This window comes from Podarcis gaigeae, assembly GCF_964106915.1.
Source record: "Podarcis gaigeae genome assembly, chromosome: 3".
NCBI classification, from domain to species: Eukaryota; Metazoa; Chordata; class Lepidosauria; order Squamata; family Lacertidae; genus Podarcis; species Podarcis gaigeae.
In genome coordinates this window covers 58,435,513-58,456,954 of record NC_139680.1, presented here as the reverse complement: position 1 = coordinate 58,456,954, position 21,442 = coordinate 58,435,513, and the positions used below count along the sequence as shown (strand labels likewise).

Here is a 21,442-nt window from a genome sequence, read left to right as displayed (position 1 = left end):
GGGTGTTATTGGTTTGTTTGTTTTTTGCTTTTTAATGGATTTTGTTTTCTCATTTTGTATTATTCTGTCACGAACTGTGCCCTGGGATCTTCAGATGAAGGGATGTACAACTTTAATTAATAATAAACAGATAATTTATATTAGTCTGAAGAGTGCTGCCTTACTCATACATAGGTGCTCCAACACAGAGCTGGGAACTTGATCATTCAGGGTTCCTATCTTTATGTTGGAAAACCTGTTTAGCGTGGAAACTAGCCTTTTGTCCTGCACTATAACCAAATTCAGCACCCAGAACAGCAGAGATTTAGATATAAAACCTTATGACAGATGAGGTGGGGTTGACATAATAGATTCAAGGAAATTATGCTCCCATTATTCATACTGAAATCACTGAAAAATTAAAATGGAAGCAACCCAGTTCGCAAAGTAGGAAGAGGGAAAGAAAAGTGGGTTCCAGGGGAGAGGATCTCTACTCTGCTTGTTTCAGATTCTCAAGTGAAGGAATATTCTTTGTGGAAACAACTTTTGTATAACTTATGCCAAACAACAGTATGGAACATATTGTGCTCTATCTTTTTCACACACGTATGTATGTATGTATGTATGTACAGAGCAGCAGTGTATTTGTGTTTGTAACATGGACTAGTTTCCGTGAGGTAAATAACATGTTGCTGCTCTGTACTTACTCTTAAGGAACAGTGAATCCTGCCTGGAGCAAACATTGCAGATGCTTAGCAACAGGAAAGCACCAATGCTGAGCCTACAGACCTCTCAGTAGGAGTGGTGGTAGAGCATGTTGCCATGACAGCAGTAGCACAAGAACAAGCGCACTGCTGCTGGCCAGCCTCACAGCAGGGGCACAGAATCAAAACTTGGTGTATCTGTTGCATATTTACTGAGGGGCTTAAAATAGAGCAAAAATGCACCTAGCACTACATTTGTTAGGACCGATTCACACTTACTGTGACTCTGTGGCACATCAGTTCTTTAACTAGTGTTGGTTACAATAACAATAACAAAGTACAATGCCAAGTGTCTATCGACTTTCAGGAGTATGTAGTGGACATGAACCACAGCAGGGATGCAACTTCCTGGTACTTTGACTTAAATCCTTAGGTCAGAATGAGATGCTGCAGGCGATCTACAGATGCCCACTGAAAACAGAAGTCTGTTGCCTCTTCTCTCCCACAGTAAGGTTTAGTAACACAAATCTTATAAAGAACTATCACCAAGCTGAGTTTTCCATGCCTCACACAAGCAGCTGCCAATGAAGTAGAGCAGGGGCAAGAGCACTAAGAACACAATGTTGTCATGCCACACTTTTGGGGGTAACACTTAACTATGCTACCAAACAGAAGAGGATAAAGTACTGTTCTGCTGGAGGTCCCCATCTCTTGTACTGTCTAAGTCCAGCATTAATCCTCATGCCTATCTGAAACAAAGCCTCAATACATGTAACTGCATTTGCTGAAATTCATCTCTTATTCTCTCCTCCCCTTCCACTGTTGTTGTCTTCTGCAACTCCTTTCCCAGCTTGAGGTAGGAACCTACCCTTTGTTTTTATTATTCTAAAATGCCATGTGTACTGCTGGTGCTGTGCAAATAACGCACAGTGTGTTTGGAAATCTCCCCTTTGTAGTTTATGCATGTACTGCAGCAAATACTCGGTGTCACATAAATGGCGAGTCAGTTCTTAGTCTACTTGGTTTGTGGGGATCTTCATGCATAGTCTGGTCCTTGAAGCATGCTGCAAATTAAACACATCATGCGTCCAATCTGCCATGGTATTTGATCAAGCTGCTTTAGATGCAGCAGAGAAAACTATACAAAGCATATTTGGTTTTGCTAAGGCCCATGATATGATATACAGCATCAAACTATGGAGGTAAGCTTTCCCCAGAATTACAGCTCCTAAAGTGACCATACTGCTTTTAAGACTCTGGAGGAGAATTGCCACCAGCTCTGGTATGATGCCATAGGCCCTGCTGACACTTGTGGAAGGAGCAATGGCCATGCAGGCATTTGGGGAGCATACTGGGACCACCAGTGGGTAACCTCCATGAGGAGCATGTATTTGCAGCCCCAATGATTCCATCAGCCTCTTTTCAGCCCTCTGCAACTTTAAAAAATCTCATTAAGTGTGAAGTTCCTACATGGAGGTGCTGGCTTTCACAAACAGTGTCCCAGAATGAGTGGAGATAGTGTGGCCACATATCACCAAATAGAAAGAGAAAGGGGTTTGCATAAGATCTGCATATGTGTAGGTAAACATTTAGAAAGAATTATTATTATAATTTAAACAAAGCATAATTATCTCACTATTGCTGTTCAGGTATTGCTGATAGGCCACTTTTCCTCCTTCTGATGGTTCTTTGTCTTAAAAATGGTCTTGAACCGGGCAGCTCTTCAAATGGAGGGCTGTCCTTTGTAAAGTAGGGCACTCAGCCACCCTAAGTGAAGCCTGGCATCACCACCCCAAGGTGCTTCTGTGAAGTGAACCAGCCTACATTGCTAGATAATTTATTACAGAAATGCTAAGGATCAGGATCAGGCCCTTTAGATAGCAATTGTAAACACTTTAAAGGTACTTCACACACCACTTTCCCTCAAGTGGCTCTTCACAATCAACCAGGAGAAAAGCAGACAAGGACAAGTACAGATTGAAAGAAAACAATGGCCTGGAACCTGAGTTCTAGGAATGAAAGGCAGTGACAGAAAGGGACTTTCCTGCCTTCCCCTCCTTTTTGCCCCTCTTAAGCATTTCTGTTTGTTCATGGAGCTCAGGATCCAAACCTGCATTTTCCCCCCCATGTAGGGTAAAAAGAATCAAGACCTAGAAAGGCTTCTTTAGTACCAATTTCCCTTTCAATATTATTTTACTTCTTTCTTCTGTCACAAAGAGAATTGAATGCTAAGCAACCTCTAGGATGACAAGCTGGGCTGTCTAATGCTTCTGACTTCATATACAGTACTTACGAATTAAGTATTCCTCCCTGTCTTTGTATTTATTTGTATTGATATTTTTAGGGTGCTTTTCCAGCAGAGGACTGCAAAGTGTTGCACAACATAACATTCATGGTGGGTGGGGAGGGGAGGAATGACCACTTTAAAAATCAATACTGATATTTTAAACTTTTTTTACAGTTTTATTGTTCCTTTCCCCTTCCTGATCTTTTCAACCTTCCCAATTACAAAGAAGATGGGAAAGGGATAGTTGGTGGGGTGGGGAGAGAAAGTGTTGTTAAGCATAAGGTAAAGGTAAAGGTACCCCTGACCATTAAGTCCAGTCGTGACCGACTCTGGGGTTGTGCGCTCATCTCACTCTATAGCCCGAGGGAGCTGGCGTTTGTCTGCAGACAGCTTCCGAGTCATGTGGCCAGCATGACAAAGCCACTTCTGGCGAACCAGAGCAGCACACGGAAATGCCGTTTACCTTCCCGCCGGAACGGTACCTATTCATCTATTTGCACTTTGATGTGCTTTCGAACTGCTAGGTGGGCAGGAGCAGGGACTGAGCAACGGGAGCTCACCCCGTTGTGGGGATTCGAACCACCGACCTTCTGATTGGCAAGTCCTAGGCTCTGTGGTTTAACCCACAGCACCACCCGCGTCGCTTATGTTAAGCATACATGGAAACAATTTCTGACCGCCCTTGTTGTGATGGGTGGTTTTTAATGTTGACTCATGGGACTGGCAGTGACATCAAGCCTCCTTTGCTAATGCACAACCAGGATAGCACTTTAAGGCCCTGGACTGTGCATTGGAAGCCACACCTCCACCTGCCCCTCACCTGATGTCAAAGTGTCATCTTTTGAGGAAGTGGTTCATGGGGAATGGCCTCCTGAGCCCAACTGGTACCCATGCTGGGCCAATTTTGCCTTAATGCAAGAAATTCTCCACTCCTGTTGTATGTTATGATACAGTTACCTTTAGAGAAATTTGGAGAAGTTGACACCTGTTAAGTGCTTCTGGAGTTGTCTGCAAAACTAGCAGTTTTGGAGATGCCACAACTTTTTGAAAGGTGTCTAGATAGCCAAAGCTTTTGTAATAGGATGTAAGTATTCTGACTGCGCTCTTGGGACTATGATCTTTGCAAGAGGATGGGGGAACATAGTGATGCATGAACATGCTCATCTTCAGCTCAGGAATGACATCTTCCTATCCCCCCATCCTCACTGAGTGCTTTCAAAAACTGAAGGACTTTTGCAAGTACAATGGACCCTCTAGATATGAATTAAATTTGTTCCAGGGGTCCATCCACAACCTGAAAAGTCCATAGGCAGAGGTGCTGCTTCTGTGCACGCATGGTGAAACCCGGAAGTATACACTTCCGGGTTTGCCGCTTTCATAACCCGAAAATTACGTATCCAGAGGGTCCACTGTACGTGCTGGGGAGGGAATCATTCTTTGTCTCTTTGCATCTGAAAGTCAAGCAAATAAATATTGGCCTTGTATAAAAGCTAATCAGACTAACTGTGCAATCATCAAGAGGGCATTCTATAACCAGGGTGCCACCACTGAAAAGACAGTTTCCCTGATTACTTTCCACTTGATGGCAACACAGAGAGGGGTCTCTGATGTGTATGTTAAAACACAGGAAGATTCGAAAGCAAGGGACAATTCTTCAGGTCCCTAGGACTCGAGCAAATTATGTAGCATGCTCTCTCTTTAAAAGCCGTTTAAAAAATGTTGTCATTCCCCTTCTACCTTATAACACTCTCTTCCCTCGCTACTGATGCACCTGTCCCCACACAGCAACTATTAAAAGACTGTCCTTTCAAGTAGCATTTGTCTTCAGCCCCATCTCTAGCTGCAATTATGTCTCGTAGTCTGTAGAATGCTACTTTTTACTATCTAGCCGTTTCTGTAAATGGAACAGAGACAAAAACAAATAGGAAATCCATTTCATAAGAGGCACAAGCTCTGCTGTGGACTATCCTAAGCTCTTTAAACTGCGACACTTCTTTCTATTTTGGGAAATAATCTTTGGGATTTCAACCCTGATTTTCACATCCCAATCTGCTTTGGGTATGTTTTTGCCTTCCTATGCCCCCAACAAAAATTGTTTAGAAATTAATCTAAAAATATATTTATTATCCACAATATATAGTATAATTAGATTAATAAAGGTGGGGGGACATTTCTCCTACTTATGTAAGGAGTGTTTGAAAAAGAAAGGTTAGGAAAAACTGTTAACTTAAGATGCATTTGCCTTTTTTTGCCAAGAGTGCAATTACTATTAGAGAAATCCTTTAATCTTACTCTAAAAATGGGAATGCACTTCAAATCTCAAAACTATATTTGCAGCAAATGAGCAGAGGAGGAGCAGAGAGGCAAAGAAAATGACAGCACAATACAATGACATAAAGGGCAATAATAATAGCTTTTTCTAAGCAGGAGTGGCAGTTCCAGAAGACAATTTTTTGTACATTATTATCTTTATTACTAACACAGTAGTAATGCAGATAGCAATATTACTGTGACAGAACAAACAGAACTGGGTGGTCGACCAAAGACCATTCTTTGGGAACCGTCCAGCATCTCTCCATTTGTATGCTATTTGATGCCACCCCCCTGGATTTGCCTCTTGCCATTTCATTTCAACAGCACATTTGTAAAGGTAAGGAGGTTTTAATGGTTGCCAACCTAGCAGTTTGAAAGCACACCAGTGCAAGTGGATTAATAGGTACCACAGTGGTGGGAAGGTAAACAGCATTTCTGTGCACTCTGGCTTTCATCACGGTGTTCCGTTGCACCAGAAGCGATTTAGTCATGACCCAGAAAGCTGTCTGTGGACAAATGCCAGCTGACTCGGCATAAAACAAGATGCGTGCAGCAACCTCATAGTCACCTTTGACTGGACTTAACCGTTCAGGGGCCCTTTACCTTTTTAAACTAATGGCTGCAGCTAGGACATGGCCTCCAGAGTTTCAGGAAGGGGATTCTCCCAGTCCTGCCCGGATATGTCAGGGACTAAGCCAGGAAACTTCTGCATGCAAAGCAGATGCTCTGCCACTGAATCGCAGCCCTTCCACAGGAGGAAGAGGAGCAAAAATAAGGGTGGAGCAAAAAACCCAGGTGTATATAATCTGGTAGAGTACTTTCACGTGGTCTGTTACTGAGGGTTGTGCAAGAAGGTGCAGCAGCCTGCATCATATTCCATGATCTGCTGCTCATTAACTCATTACTGTGGTGGTGGTTTCCTTATAAAAATTTGTATACCTGGATCAAAGATCTGGATTTAAAAGCTGTACATTGTCATGTTCACTGACCATTCCTTCATTCCTCTTTTATTTTCAGAACCTCTTTCTCTTAACTTGATTTTTGCACCACTGTTGTAACAAATGCATCCACCACTTAATTGTACAATAGGAAATACATTGCCACTGAGTTTACATCTGACAGGGGGAGCCATAGCCAATCTTATCTCTTTGCATGATATTCAGGTTTGCAAGGACACCAAAATCGAAATACATAGGGGAAACATGAAGGTAGAAAGAAGAGAGTTGGCATTATCTATTGGATTTATATCCCACCTTGTCTATAAACTCAATACATCATACATAGTTCCTCACCTCCAATTTCATCCTCACCATGACGAAGATGAAATAGGAAAGATTGAGAGATGGTGATTGGCTCGAGGTTACCTAGTGGGTTTCACAGCTGAGTGAAGATTTGAATTGGGGCCTCCCCAGTCCTAGACTGATGCTCTTACAATGCAATCCTAACTATGATTACTCAACTATACGTCCTGTTGAATGCAATGTGACTTACAGGAAAGTGAGCTTAGGGTGGCAACCTTAAACACTACACCAGACTGGCTTTTAAAAAATGGCACATATATTCCACATACCTAAACTGCAAAGGCAAAGTAGTCATGAATCTAGAAAGCAAGCACCACTTTATACAGTTATGAATAAGTAGACTTTAAGATACAGCAAGGGAATCAACTGCAAGTACTGAGAGAAAGTAAAACTACACATCAGTGCACCTTATGCAAGGATTGCTATGCACTATTTTGCAATTCAACTCTGAAAATGAAACCTGAAATTCTGATCTGAAAATTATTGTTGGCCTTCCAAAAACCCATAGTACTTTTGACAAATCCATTTACTGGTCATGCTTACATAAAGGGTATTACGTATGTGCAAAATAACTTGCAGTTTTGTTGCTTTTTAAAACTTTATTCCTCAAATAATCTTCATTGCCCCAATAATGTCACCTTTTAGTGCCACACAATTTTTTGTTGTTATCAGCATGCCACATATGTGAGGGGACCTCTTGCACAGCCTCAAAAATCAAAATTGGCAGGTTGTGTTGTGGCTACAAATGAAATGCACAGCTTCCTAAAGGGAGGATTTGAGAGCATTTGATGACTTGATGCACATCTGGACCTTCTGAAATTCAAATTGACAGCTAGATTTCTCTGCAGAAGCCTGCTGCCCAAGATAAGGGAAATAGAACTGAAGAATGGACTCCCTCCAGCAGCTTTCTGCATCTGCCTAACTTGCATTCTCTTATCTGTTGCCCAGGGTAACCTTCATTTTGGACATGTAAGCAAGTTGCATAAAAACCTGTCAGTTCACACTTCCCTGGCAGAAAAGCTATTATTAGTTTACAAGGAAAGATGAAAGAGAAGATTCTTTCCATGTCCTTGACACAAACCATTATTGCCAATTCCTTTTCTCCTTGATTGTCACCTGAAAGCATTCCATAGACAGGATATATACCTGTGCCTGAGACCACACCTCCCAAGAAGGGTTACATATTCCAATAGCTTTTGAAGAAATGTCTCATCCCTTTCCAAGATGGCATCCAGGATATCTGAGATTTCCCCCATCCTCCCAGCACTCTTCCACATAGAGAATTGTTCTGCCCAGGGATTAATTTCTAAAAAGAGAAGTGCCAGAAGTTCTGGTAGGAAGCTGTGCTCTGGAAACTTGCCTCTTAATTTAAAATATGTGGGTGCTTGTTATTGAGTATTTTGTGGGGCAGAAAGAAGGCACATTCTGTGCATGGAGAAGGGATCCAATGATATACTGCCCTGATTTCCTTGGAGGAAGGGTGGGATAAAAATATAGCCAATGGCAAATATTAGTAATATTCCAGGATTCAGTCCCAAATTGAGAACTGTTAAGTATTAGAGTAAAAATCAAGCAAAATCCCTCTAACCTTTGATTACATATCCCTAACACACTTCTATGTTGAGCCTCAGATGTTTCTGCTATATATCATATCACTCAAATTACAACACTGTAAAACCTCAAGCCCAGAAGGGTCTTTCAGACAGAAAAGAATCTCTCTTATTACCTTCTTTCAACTTGCCTGCCTATAATATAGCACTACATTCCTCAAATGTTTCTAAATGCTGAGAGCATTATCTGTGAGCTATAAGATCAGGTAAATTTTTATGAAAAACAACATTCTGTAAAAGATTCGTTGAATGACAGGTGCCGTCTCGAGAAATCACATTCTAATCCATTCTTTTTTTATCAGGATTTTAATGCACAGAGTTTAAATGTCAGGAAGTTTTTGGTTTTTAAAAAGAAACCTAAACAAATCTTTAAAAAAAACAACACAAACCTAAGTTGCAGCTTAGTTACATCTTGGATAATTGCCCTTGCAGATATGTTTGAAAAAAACAAATGGCTCTTTTCTGCATAATGTGCCACAGTTTCACTGTATAGAACAATCAAGAGAGTTGAGTTACAGTGCTCACACTTCTCCAATGCCCCCCCTTTCCATTTCCTGTATTGTGTTTGCTTTCCTTAAATATTTTCTCACCCGTTTCTGAATTGATTTTTAAAGCTCTGCAAGTCCAAGATGTTTGATGAGGGGGAAAAGCCTAAAGGAAAAATGGTAGAGCCTGAGACTCCTAATCTCAGGGTTGTGGGTTCAAGGTCCACATTGGACAAAAGATTCCTGCATTGCAGGTGGTTGGACTAGATGACCCTTGTGGTCCCTTCCAACTCTACAATTCTATGACTCTATGATTCTTGCTAAACGTTCTACCTTAATGGAGACAGCTGCACGCAAATTCCAGATAAAGTAAAACCAAGGGTTAGATCCACACCAAGGTTGCAACACACTTACTTGGGAGTAAGCCCCACTGAATTTAATCAGCCTTTTATGAGAATACATTATAGGATTTTGTTGTAAGTTAATCAGCTACATTTATGTCCCATTGTTTTCAGTGTGGCAGCCTAATTAATTGGCCCTACTGGCTTCAACAGCACCCAAGTTCAACTAAGTCTGGTCCAGGCCAGAGAAAATACAAAGAAAGGAAAGGAGTTGCCGCCACTAGAAGACACCCCAGACCTTGGACTACAATTCCCATCAGGCCCAGCTGATAAACCCAGTGATAAGCAATGATGATAGATGTAGCTGAAATCTGGTTAAGTAATCTCAAGTCTTGAGTTTGAGCTTCTTTAATTCTTTACATGAAAATTGCACTGAGCTATCTGACCAGCTACACCAATATCCTGTCTCTACAGCTGAGCAGAAGAAAACTCTGGGAAAATGGAACACAGTTGTACATTAGCTAGATTACATGCCAACTAACATCTGTTTTACATTTTAAGGCCGAATTATGCAAACTGGATTTTCCTCCTTTCTCTGGTCTCCTGCCTGATGTGCCCCTATGCTGTTGGAATCAGAGGTACTTGACTCCTCAGGTAAATCGGCCTTGTGAGAAGGTTCAGTTCAGTTCAGAATCAACTGAATGCTAGGCTCAGGTTCAATGCCTTGAAACCTGCTGGTGGTAGAGTGGCTAGCTTAGGGTTAGAGCTGGTCACGGGCCCAGCAATTAGGCTCCTTATACAGTATGAGTTCCATTTCTGCATGCTTACTTAAAAGACCTATAAGTGCACCATGGAGGCCAGGAGTATAACCCACATGATGCCCTCCATTTTTGTAAAGTCCTTTTTGTTATTTCATTTTATAATGTATATAAAACAAAGAGAACAATTATAACAACAGACAAAAAAATTAAAATGTGAAAAACACAAACTATAAAATAGGCATGCACAATGAGTAGGTGCACCTGAGTTAAAATAACAAAGTCCAAGTAAAGGCTATCGACTTTATCACATCATCAATAATAGTTTTTACAGGCTCATCTTGAAAATGACGGTTCAGATGTAAATGCCACAAAGGAATGCCAAAACATATAAAAGGTGTCGGGAGGTTCCAGTCCTTCTCGAAATCTCAAATTGCGCATGATTTTCTCCATTACAGCTATATTCTAGAGTGAGCGTCCATTGCAATATTTGGGGCTGTTTTCCATTGAGTTGCAATTTATATTTGTGCTGCCAAGATCATGTTGTTGTTGTTGTTGTTTAGTTGTTTAGTCGTGTCCGACTCTTCGTGACCCCATGGACCAGAGCATGCCAGGCACGCCTGTCTTCCACTGCCTCCCACAACTTGGTCAAACTCATGCTGGTAGCTTCGAAGAAACTGTCCAACCATCTCATCCTCCGTCGTCCCCTTCTCCTTGTGCCCTCAATCTTTCCCAACATCAGGGTCTTTTCCAGGGAGTCTTCTCTTCTCATGAGGTGGCCAAAGTACTGGAGTCTCAGCTTCAGGATCTGTCCTTCCAGTGAGCACTCAGGGCTGATTTCCTGAAGAATGGATACGTTTGATCTTCTTGCAGTCCATGGGACTCTCAAGTCTCCTCCAGCACCATAATTCAAAAGCATCAACTCTTCGGCGATCAGCCTTCTTTATGGTCCAGCTCTCACTTCCATGCCAAGATCATATACAAGACCAATTCTTTTGGCAATGTATTTACATGGATACAATTAAAAATATTCAGTAAGATTAATTTAGGACAACAAACTATATTTATTTAGTAATGTTTATCATTTATGTCAAAATTAAATCACAAAAATCTTGCACAAACTGACATTCCCACCATAAATGATAATATGTACCAACTTGATTGCAGCCCCTCCAACAATTAGGTGATAAAGAAAACATTTTTTACCTTTGTGAAGGAGCGCAATACCATCTGTGTAATAATGTTAAGCAGTTTTCCCTAAGAAAACTGGAAACAGATTTTAAGGGTTGTGATTCCCAAAGTATATTCCAGTCCTTGGGAAGAATCTGTGCACCAATATCTAGTTCCCATAACTTTATCAGTGGTTCCACTGATCCATAAGTTACATTAAGCTGCTGGGCTGCAGCTGCCATCAACCTCATCTAACATGGCCAATGGTTATGAATGATGGGAGGACATGCTGTCTGGCCACAGTAACCCAAGGACAGGATTCAACCATAAATAAAATGATTAAATCTTTTGTATTATGTTTGCTGATAATATCCTATCTAATATTACTGTAAATCATTCATTTTTAAAAGCTATATAGACCTACTTCTTTCCAGGGTTCAAGGTGAGTTATATTTCTTCACTTCATATACAGTGGTACCTCGGGTTAAGTACTTAATTCGTTCCGGAGGTGCGTTCTTAACCTGAAACTGTTCTTAACCTGAAGCACCACTTTAGCTAACGGGGCCTCCCGCTGCTGCTGCGCTGCCGGAGCCCGATTTCTGTTCTTATCCTGAAGCAAAGTTCTTAACCTGAAGCACTATTTCTGGGTTAGCGGAGTGTGTAACCTGAAGCGTATGTAACCTGAAGCGTAAGTAACCCAAGGTACCACTGTAGTCTGAATGTTCCTTTGAAGAATCCTTTTGAGAAAGGTCTCTGTTATTCATATTTTGCAGCTGGAGGCCCAAGGCTGACAGATAGCAAGCTACCCAAGGGCACTCAGCAAGGCCATGACTAAAATGGGATTTAGCCAATGCCTTCTCAACACAAGCAGGGTGGAGAATAGGAAGCAAAAGGAGGGAGGGATGATATTCAATATGTTGCAGACATCTAATACCCTTCATCAGGGAGTTTGAAACAGAGAAGTTCAATCTTTTGTTATACTATCTCCTCTTTCCTCTGCTGTAGAAAGAAAGAGATAATCTAGCAAAAGATTGAACTTCTGTATTTCAAACTCCCTGATGACTTGGACTTTTTTTCCCTTTGCCCCTTTGCTTCCTGCTCCTTCCTCCACCATTGACCTGCGGTTTCTCTTTTTGCTACACTTCAGCAAAGGCAGCCAGATTTGGAACCCTGACTTGTAGATCAACCTTGAAAACGGAGACAAACAATACAGTCATAGCTCGGCTCCCATACTTAGGAGTCAAACGTTCTGGCTCTAGAATGATCAAAAACCGGAAGTGAGTGTTCCAGTTTCCGAACGTTCTTTTGGAAGCTGAACATCCAACGGGGCTTCCACAGCTTCTGATTGGCTGCAGGAGCTTCCTACAGCCAATCAGAAGCCATGCTTTGGAAGTCGAACGGACTTCTGGAACAGATTCTGTTAGACTTCTGAGGTACGACTGTACTGTATTAAGGACTAGGGATGGAGTGCTCTGCACACTGACTTGGGAGTAAGGCCCATTCAGTTCAGTGGGAGAAAAAACACAGAGTGCTCTGCTGAAAAACTCGCTTTGTTTTAAGTTGCTCACATCATGTTACAGTTTCCGCTGGCTCTAGCATCCTGTCATAAAACAGATAATGAATCAAGTTAAATTTGTTCCTGTTCTGGGAAGGGAGATTAAGACAACATTTTTTAACAGTAAACGTCTCTTGCCCTGCTCAGAGGTTAAGATTAAAACGTCAAAAAGTAAAAGATGCAACAAGAAAAGGATTTCTGCCCAGAGAAATCTTGTGTCTGGCTAAGCATACAGCCTTAGGCTTCCTTACTTGGGAGTAAGCCCCACTGAACTCAGCAGGGCTTAATTCTGAGTAGACACTATAAAACACAAATCTGTCACTTCCCCCTTTTCAAGGCACTTTTCTGAGGCAATATTTTCATTAACATAAATGTCATGTTTACAATTGTTAGTTTGGCTGATTTCACAGTTGTGAAGAGATATTGCCAAGATCTGCTCCGAATAAATGCTATGGGCCAAATTAGACATTATGCACAGCAGATGCATGCTAGTAGTACCCTGATGGCCCTTTTTAAACAGTAATGTCTGCTTCTGTAGGGAGGATTGGAGACTGGACAAGTAGCAGCATGGGGTGCTTTGCTTAACCCTTTCCCTGCCACTGTCTTCCTTTTCCAAACTGTGACTTCCCCAAAGAACCTTCTGTTTTGAAATGCTATGTTTGGAAAAGGAAAGTGGGGAAAGAGTTAAGCACACATGCACACACTCTTGCCTTTTTGACCCCTAGTGCCCCTGCTGCCCAGATGTAGCTTTTCTATTTAAATAGGGCTGCCAGGCTGTTACACATGCCTATAAACCACCTTTAGTAGGGGGCAATCTCCGCTCTCATGTAAAATTGACTCAGAAATAAATTTCATCAAAATTTGGGAAGAGTCAGCTTATGTCTGAACCAACCCAAACTCGTCTCTTGTGATCCCCAAACCCAAACGTAGGCACATTGGGAGGGATACTGTGAGGGCTTGGTTGTATGCAGAGCCTGCACTCATTTATTATACTTTAACTCATCTGTGCTGATGCCTACTGTCACATTCATCATCATTTTCCTCCCAGTGGTCTTTGGGATTTTACTGTCCTCGCAGCTTCAGCATAAACATGCCAACCAGCACACTGGGAAAGGTGGGCTGGGGCAGAAGAGAGGTAAGTGGTCATTGTTGAGAATAAGATTCAGCTGCAGTCGCTATAGGTGATTTTTCTCTTCTGCATCATTTCTGTCATCTGCCCATTATGGCAGGTGGGATGATGGCGGGCAGGTGGAATGACCAAGAGGAGGAAAAAACCTGAGGAGAATCAGCAGCTGTGGCTGTTTTGTCTTGTACTGGCATCAAGGAATTTAAAGATACAGCACCGATCTCTGTGTTAATCCTTAAAGTCATTGGATTGATCTGAGTCAAGCCAGTACACAATTCAAAATCCGGAAAAGTAGTAGCATGAACAACTTGTGCATCTTCTTTCTCTGTTTCTGTAGTAATGTCTGAAATGCACACCACGAAACTCACCTACAGTGAAATTCATGAACTCCAGAAGTCACTTGAGGCTCACAGTGATTTAAATCTGAAAGTCTTGCCTAAAACACTCTTAGTCAATGCAAGGCAGTTTGGATGAAAACAAAGCATATCAGGACATTTTCTGTGTTTTGCACTTTGATGGTTATTCTTGAAAATGTATTAAGAGTATTGTTAATGAATCTTGAAGCACCCAGTGGTGTTGTGTATTATCACAGAAGGGTTACCTGACTCTGGCCAATTTTAACTGGTGATCGTGTTTAGGCTTTCTCTGAAGCCTTTGGGGTTGGCTTGCTTATTTGCTTGGGTCACCCAGCCCTAGTGCTTCTTTAGGCACCTGTCGCAGTGCATTGCTTTCCACTAATGGCATATTGTGTCTGTGGTCCATAGTGAAGTTAATATGGCGCAGGGACTATACATGTAAACATCCATTTCAACAGGAGAGCAGCACAGAGCTCTGAAAAGAGTGAACAGATCTCCTGTGCAAGGAAAAACTTTAAAGCGACTCCTTAAAAGCTCATATTATACTGGTATATATTACTGGTATATATTAGCAAGACAGAGTCTAGCTTTGTCCTACACTCTTAACAGATAAACAACTAGACTAACATGACATAAATCTTTTAATAGTCATTGCAATTACAGGCCCTTATTCAGCCGTTATGGAACATTTTATGCTTTCGAACTGTCAACTGATTGATAGAGTTTTTCCATTGGGCAAAGGTTAATGCTTGCCATGTATAAATCAGCTCTATTTGTGTTGGTGATTACGACATCATAACTCATTTATTAGTTTCAATAAGTTCTAAAAAGTCAAGGCAGGTTTTCAGCAAAACATCAACTGCTGCGGGGAGGGGAGAAACAGCATTAACATAGTAGCTTAACCCCCACTTCCCAAACCTCTGAATGTTATTTATCATCATCAAAGGGGTAGCATTCAAGAATGGATTCAAATTGAATACATCTGCAAAGCATTTGACAAGATATATGCTACTTCGTTACAGGCCATAACCATTCTGTTTGAACATCTGTTCTAATGGAGGAAAGAATAGAAACCAAATAAGGAACCAAACACTCTCTTGTAAAGCATTTGGCATAATCAAGATTTTTAATAAGAGATAAGACATTAATAATATGTACAGCTGCAAAGGGGTTTTTTTTTGCAACAATTGTCAAAGAACTATTGTCATTGTGCTTGCAGGAAATGTTTTAACATCCGCTTGTACCAAGAATTAAGTCTGCCATTTCCCTTCATGAAGGCAGGGGAGACGCATTTCAATGAATGTTTAGAATTAGAGGCCCTAAGCTGTTTATGGCCTAGCTCCTCAAAGCAGTGATCAGCCCAAAACTATTCTTGTTCATTCTTTCATGTGGTTGGGGCTGTGGCCTCCTGCCATCCAAAGGGTGAGCAAAATATGCTATGTTCATTCTATTATTCCCTATCCCTGCCCACTGAGACTGGTTTGAGTAAAAGCATCATAGTAACCCACTTCTGGAAGATGCAAAGCCATGGATTTCCAAAAGATAAGCTGAGGGAGAAAGTATAAGAATAATGTGTCTTTGGTACCTTTGTGGTCCTAACTTGGTGCATACAGTCAGTGACCATTTTGCGCGGGGGCTCCATTCCCAGATCCCACACACGTCGGTAGAGCACGTATAAGCATGCCCTGCCCCATTACACCCTGCCCTCGTTCCACCACCATTCTGCCATCTTCCAGGTCCAAAAGAACCCGTGTGTTGGTGATCACAGGTCAATTGGACATACCTAAAATAGTTGCCACCTGTAATTTGTGCACAGTTGTACCTTGATTGTTGAACGCCTTGGTACTTGGATGTTTTGGCTCCTGAACGCTGCAAAGCCAGAAGCAAGTGTTCCAGTTTGCAAACACTTTTTGGAACCTGAACATCCGACACAGCTTCCGATTGAGTGTAGGAAGCTCCTGCAGCCAATCGGAAGCTGAGCCTTGGTTTCTGAACCATTCTGGGAGTCAAACGGACTCCCAGAACGGATTATGTTCAACAACCAAGGTACCACTGTACTTACAAAAGTGTTTCAGAATGACCTTGGAATTTGTACAGAAAAGAGTGTAAGTATTCTGGGAAATACTGCATAGGACACAGTGGTCAGGCCATTTTTTGGTGGCCCTCAGCAACATTTGACAGCCCCTCTCCCCATCACACCAGCCTTTGCGCTGCCTTTCCAAAGCTGGGTAGGCAATGCGCTGGGCTTTGGGAAGGAGGCATGAGGGCTCTGACAAAGTCCTAAATCCTCCAACCTCCTTTCCAAGGCCTAGTTGGCACTTTCCCAACATTGTGAAGAAGGTGTAAGGATTCTAGGACCCTGCCAGAGCCTTGCACCCCCTTCCTAAAGCCCAGTGCCTCACTTACCTGGCTTTGGGAAAGCAGTGTAATGGTTCCATATCAAAGTACTCTTGCTGCCCACTTGGTAAGAAAAGTTGGGCCACTCTGGTATGGGACTTTATAGGTCCTCGCTAGCATGCTTTGAAACCAAGAGGGAACCAGTATAGATTGTTGATGTTGGAATATACTCTGGCAATCCACTCCATCAGAAGGCGCGACACAGTACTCTGTATTAACAGAAATGACCCAGGTGTCATTGTGGGTAGCCCCATATAAAGGGCATCATACTTATGCAGTGATTAAAGTTCTGTTACTATTGCCCTGGACTGCGTGCTATACTCTGTAAAACGAATACTATCCTATGGCACATGACAGGCCCCCCCCCCCCAATATATTTTGGCATTTCAAAAGCTCCTTTGAATGTGAATAATTCCATTAACTCTAATGCCCTATAGAAATATCAGGAATGAGCGAGAAACATCAAACCAGCTCCTTAACCTTTTAAGGAAATGGTGTGCTTTACATTCATGCGAAAGCAAACAGGAAAAGAAAATATACTTTCTCTGTCACCCACTGTTTTTCGGGATCAGGGCCTCTGTCTTTTGCTTCTCTGAAATGTCAGTCTTGCACAACCCTTTATTAAATCGGACAGCATCTATGTTGCTGTAGGCAGTCTTGTGGACATGGACAGGCAATTTTTGCTTGGGAAGATGTGCAGAACAAGCCAGTCATTAATTTGTTCAGTGGGCTTTCCATCCCACCCAGAACTTATACTGTCCATCAGACCACTGCTGTTGTCCATGCCCATTAATTGCTTCCTCATAAATAAGCTGGTGAACAACCACTAACACTGGTCTTCTAGAATGCAGCAAACCAGAATTTCTTCCTGACGGGCACTGGCACCTTCTTCCAGACTGCAGGTTGTTAAACAGCAACAATACAGATTTTAAAACCAGCACTGAATTAAATCAGGTTCAAACTGCACGTGCATGGAGCACATTTTAATTTTTAGGTGCCAAGCCTCAAAGGTTTTAGGTGCCAAAGCCTCAATTGAGGTTACTGGGGTACAATTAGAAATTCACTCTGTGCCTACATCTACCTGTGATTCCTCAGCACTGCACCACCAACAGTGTGGCATAGATTGTAGAGAGGGGAGTGGATTAATGGAGGTAGGCTAGCTCATACTGATGGATAGCTGCTGACTGGACAAAAGACATCCATTTTTTAAATATGCAACTTCTTGGATCTCCTGCTGGGAGGCAGCAGAACTGTGAAACATCCAACACCAGCCTGCACACTGTAATTTTATTTAGTCCAATTCCTGCATGGCAACAGGAAATCCAGAGCTAGGACATCCCAACAGATGACTGTCCTTTTAAAACATAATGATGATGATGATGATAATGTTCAGTGTCTTTTGAACTCTTGTCAATCATCTGTTCTGTAAAGAGCCTCTGCTAGTTGTCATTTTCTTCTACTTCATGGATCAAGACCCAGGAAATTAAGATAATAGCTAAAGTAAGCAGTTGGTCTGTGTTTTTTTATGTGGGATTTATTTGGGAGGGCTGACTATATCTTGCAGGTTACCTTATCCTTGCCTTGAGGCTATCTGGAGAAAGTAATTAGAGTGAAGTGAACACTAATTAGCTGTTTGCTTTACTGCACCTGCCTTAAGAGAAAATAGCCTGGAAACTGCTTGTGTATTGAGTTTAACTGAGGGCTATGAAAGGCAACATGTGGTTATTTCTTGAATAAAAAGGCACTTAACATAATACTCACAGACCATTATGACTCAACATGCTTGTGGCCTCAGACTGAGCTCTAACAAACTCTGGGTCAAATTAAAGGGGGAGGGGATGAGAAAGGAGATACAGCTGCTGAAGCCCAGTAGTTTTGTTATAAATAACGGGCCAGTTTCGGCAACCAGATTTTTTGTTATGTCATGAGTCAGCTGAGTCTGTGAAACTGAACCAGCAATTAAAGGCAACTGTGGCCATATTTTCCTTTCCTATTTTTTTTTTGTACTCCCTTGAAACTCCATCCAAGTATTTTATTATTCTGAATGTGTTTCATCCTAGAATCATAGAATCCTAGAGTTGGAAGAGACCACAAGGGCCATCGAGTCCAACCACCTGCCAAGCAGGAAACACCATCAGAGCACTCCTGACATATGGTGGTCTTTTCTTCTTTAAATTCTGTAACACAAAAACAGCTGTATAGTCATACCTCAGGTCACAGACACTTCAGGTTGAACGTTTTCAGGTTGTGCACTGCGCCGAACCTGAAAGTGCCGGAACAGGTTACTTCCAGGTTTCAGCGGTCGCGCATGCCGGGCCCGAAACACCAAATTGCGACCCATGCACGTGCAGACACGGCGCTACGGGTTGCAAATGCTGCGGGTTGTGAACATGCCTCCTGCACGGATCACGTTTGCAAGCCGAGCGTCCACTGTATGTACTTCTTAACATGTTTTCTAAGGCCTATGCAAGGTACTGGCAGGACGATGACAAGGTGCACCAGGGGAAGGGGTGGCTGGAACCTGACTTGGGAGAGGGGGGCAGTGGTTGGTGGGGACCTGTACCAGACAGGAGGCAAGAATCAGAGGCAGGGAAGCTTCAGAGCTGGAGGCAGGTCAGGCAAGTGAAGGGCAAGATGCTGCACAACCCTCTCCTGCACCACTGTCTCCCAGAGAGGAGAGAACTGAAGTGGGAAGAGCAGAGGCAGCTTCCATGCAGGAGCCGTCTCTGGCTACATGTATGCGGTCCATCAGGGGAAGGTACATAAACTGGTGGAGGAGGGGGTGCTCCCCAGTTGCTGCAACTGCTCCATAGAGCACAGACCTGGGAATAGCTGCCTAGACGCTGAGTTGGGAAGCACCCTTGACAGTCTGAAAGATTAAACAGCCACCTCCTACCAAAGGCAGCATACTAAATAAACAAATCTATAGGCTATAGACTTCTGTGAAGCAATTTGAAATATTGTTCTATGTGGTATACATGTATATCTACATGGTATATCAATCATGACTAATTGCCCTGTGATCTTCAGATGAAGGGCAGTATATAAATTTAATAAATAAATAATACAGAAAACCCCAGTAAGTTAGGGATGGGGAGAAGAACAGCATGCTGTTGAAAACATGGCCCAACACATGCCAGGATCCCCCAGCATCTGCTATACAACCTAAAGTTCTATTTCTAATGAGTCACCATGACTGGCAGGTGTGGCTTCCATAGGTAGGGTTGGGGTGAAGCAACTAGGAACACCCTTACCTGGTGGAGCCAAGGGGAGATCAGATGGAAGTGGTTTGACAAGGTGTCTGGGAACTGTACGACTTCCATTTTTGGCAGGCACCAGATGCCACAACTCTTTTCTCTCATTAACCTTACTTAAGGTTGGCTTAATGTAATAAAACTCTAAAACCACCATGTTTGTTGTTGTTTAGTCGTGTCCGACTCTTCATGACCCCATGGTCCAGAGCATGCCAGACACTCCTGTCTTCCACTGCCTCCCGCAGTTTGGTCAAACTCATACAAACAAAGCAATATTACAAATAAAGCAATATTACAAACACAGGGCTGCAATAAAAATGCAATAGAAGAGAAGTATTTAACATCTGAAGAACCAACCCACCCCCCAAGGTATTTAGCCTTCATTTAAATATGTTCCCTTTGAAGAGTTCAACAGACAGGGTGCCACCACTGAGAATGTCTGATTCGTTTTTTTAAAAAGCTTCCAAACCATTTCTCTACTTATGGGTGTTTCTCATTGTTTTACTTTGGCTGTGTATTTGATGTATTCTGGAATTCAAAATTTATTTACCCCAAATGTGCTTGTTAAAATGCTACAATGTAATGGATTTATTCTTTGCAAAACTAGAAAACACAGCAGCAAGCCTGAGAAATTGACATCTCTGCTCTGATGCTTTGCAGACACCTTCAGAAATGAACCTGCTCTCTGCTTGTGGCACACTCTGGTTTGTATTGAATAGAAACACAAAGAGAACTTTTAGTCACCCTGGAAAAATAGCCAAAATTAACAGCAGTGTTTTTCCAGAGCCTCTGCCAGAGCTGAACAAACAACTAGTCTGGGTTTAATGGGCAAGTGCTTCCAAAGAACAGAGAATCAGCCTGTAGCAATCTTGCATACGCCAAAGACGTAACATGCAAAATTTCTCTCTAATTCAACATGCATGTGACCACACCTCCCCTCCGCAAAACTGGCTAAACTAGGCATGATGTTTAGTGTATGAATGGCCAGTTCAGAGGCTACATTCTGCTTCCAAAGTCCAGTGTTTAGATCGTAATAAAAGTCCTACTGAATCAGATGTATTATCCATTTAATTCAACAGACTGGAAACCATTTAGCATGAGGACCACATTTCCTTCCAGGGATCACAAACCAGTGGTGGATGGGGCCACAGGCAAAATTGGAAAGAGGAGAAAATGTGGATTATAAAGCATAACCAGAATTCAATGCTGTAGTTGATTCAGGAAAAACACACCCAAGGAATCTGCATAGCAGGGCTAGTGAGCAGTTTGGCTATGGAAAGAGGACTTTTCTGTTGGAGGGTTTGTAGCCTGGGGGTCAGACTGGGAGGCCATGTTTAGCTCCCAGGCCTGAATTCTGAAATCCTGTTTCCAAAAATAGCCAGTGTGATGCTTCATAAACACCCCCAAGTAGAGCATGAGGTATGGTTGCTTCTGCTGAACCTGGAGATTCCACTTAGCAATCAGGGCTCAAAGGGCTTGTCAAATCCTCTTTCAATGTTATCTCCACCATGAATTATTACCCTATCTTGTGACAGTGAATTCCACAAGTCTCCAACACAATAAGCCTCAGACATGTTAGCCTTTTGTCATACACTTGATCAGCCTTTGAGGACTGGTGCTGGCTAGGGCTGATGGGAGTTGTAGTCCAGAACATCTGGAGGGCACCAGGTGTGGGAAGTCCGGTGTAAGTGTTTCAACCTCTACTGCTGCTTACTTCCCTCCACTGTGAAAACTATCAGTTTGTTTGTTGCAAGATGGTATGGTGGGAAAGCTCAAGTGGTTTTATTCTTAAATACATGCTTTTTT

General features: G+C 42.3%; 1 protein-coding gene across 3 annotated transcripts in view; it reads right to left on the bottom strand.

Annotated features, from left to right (window-relative positions):
* TMEM200A (transmembrane protein 200A) overlaps positions 1-21,442 on the bottom strand; it is a 42,014-nt gene that overhangs the window by 5,695 nt on the left and 14,877 nt on the right. Inside the window, exon 2 of one of the 3 annotated variants that reach the window (XM_083731363.1) lies at positions 16,392-16,591. The exons of the other annotated variants lie outside the window; for them this stretch is intronic. The gene's annotated coding sequence lies outside the window, so the exon portion shown is untranslated. The remainder of the gene's footprint in view (positions 1-16,391; positions 16,592-21,442) is intronic. 3 annotated transcript variants of the gene reach the window in all.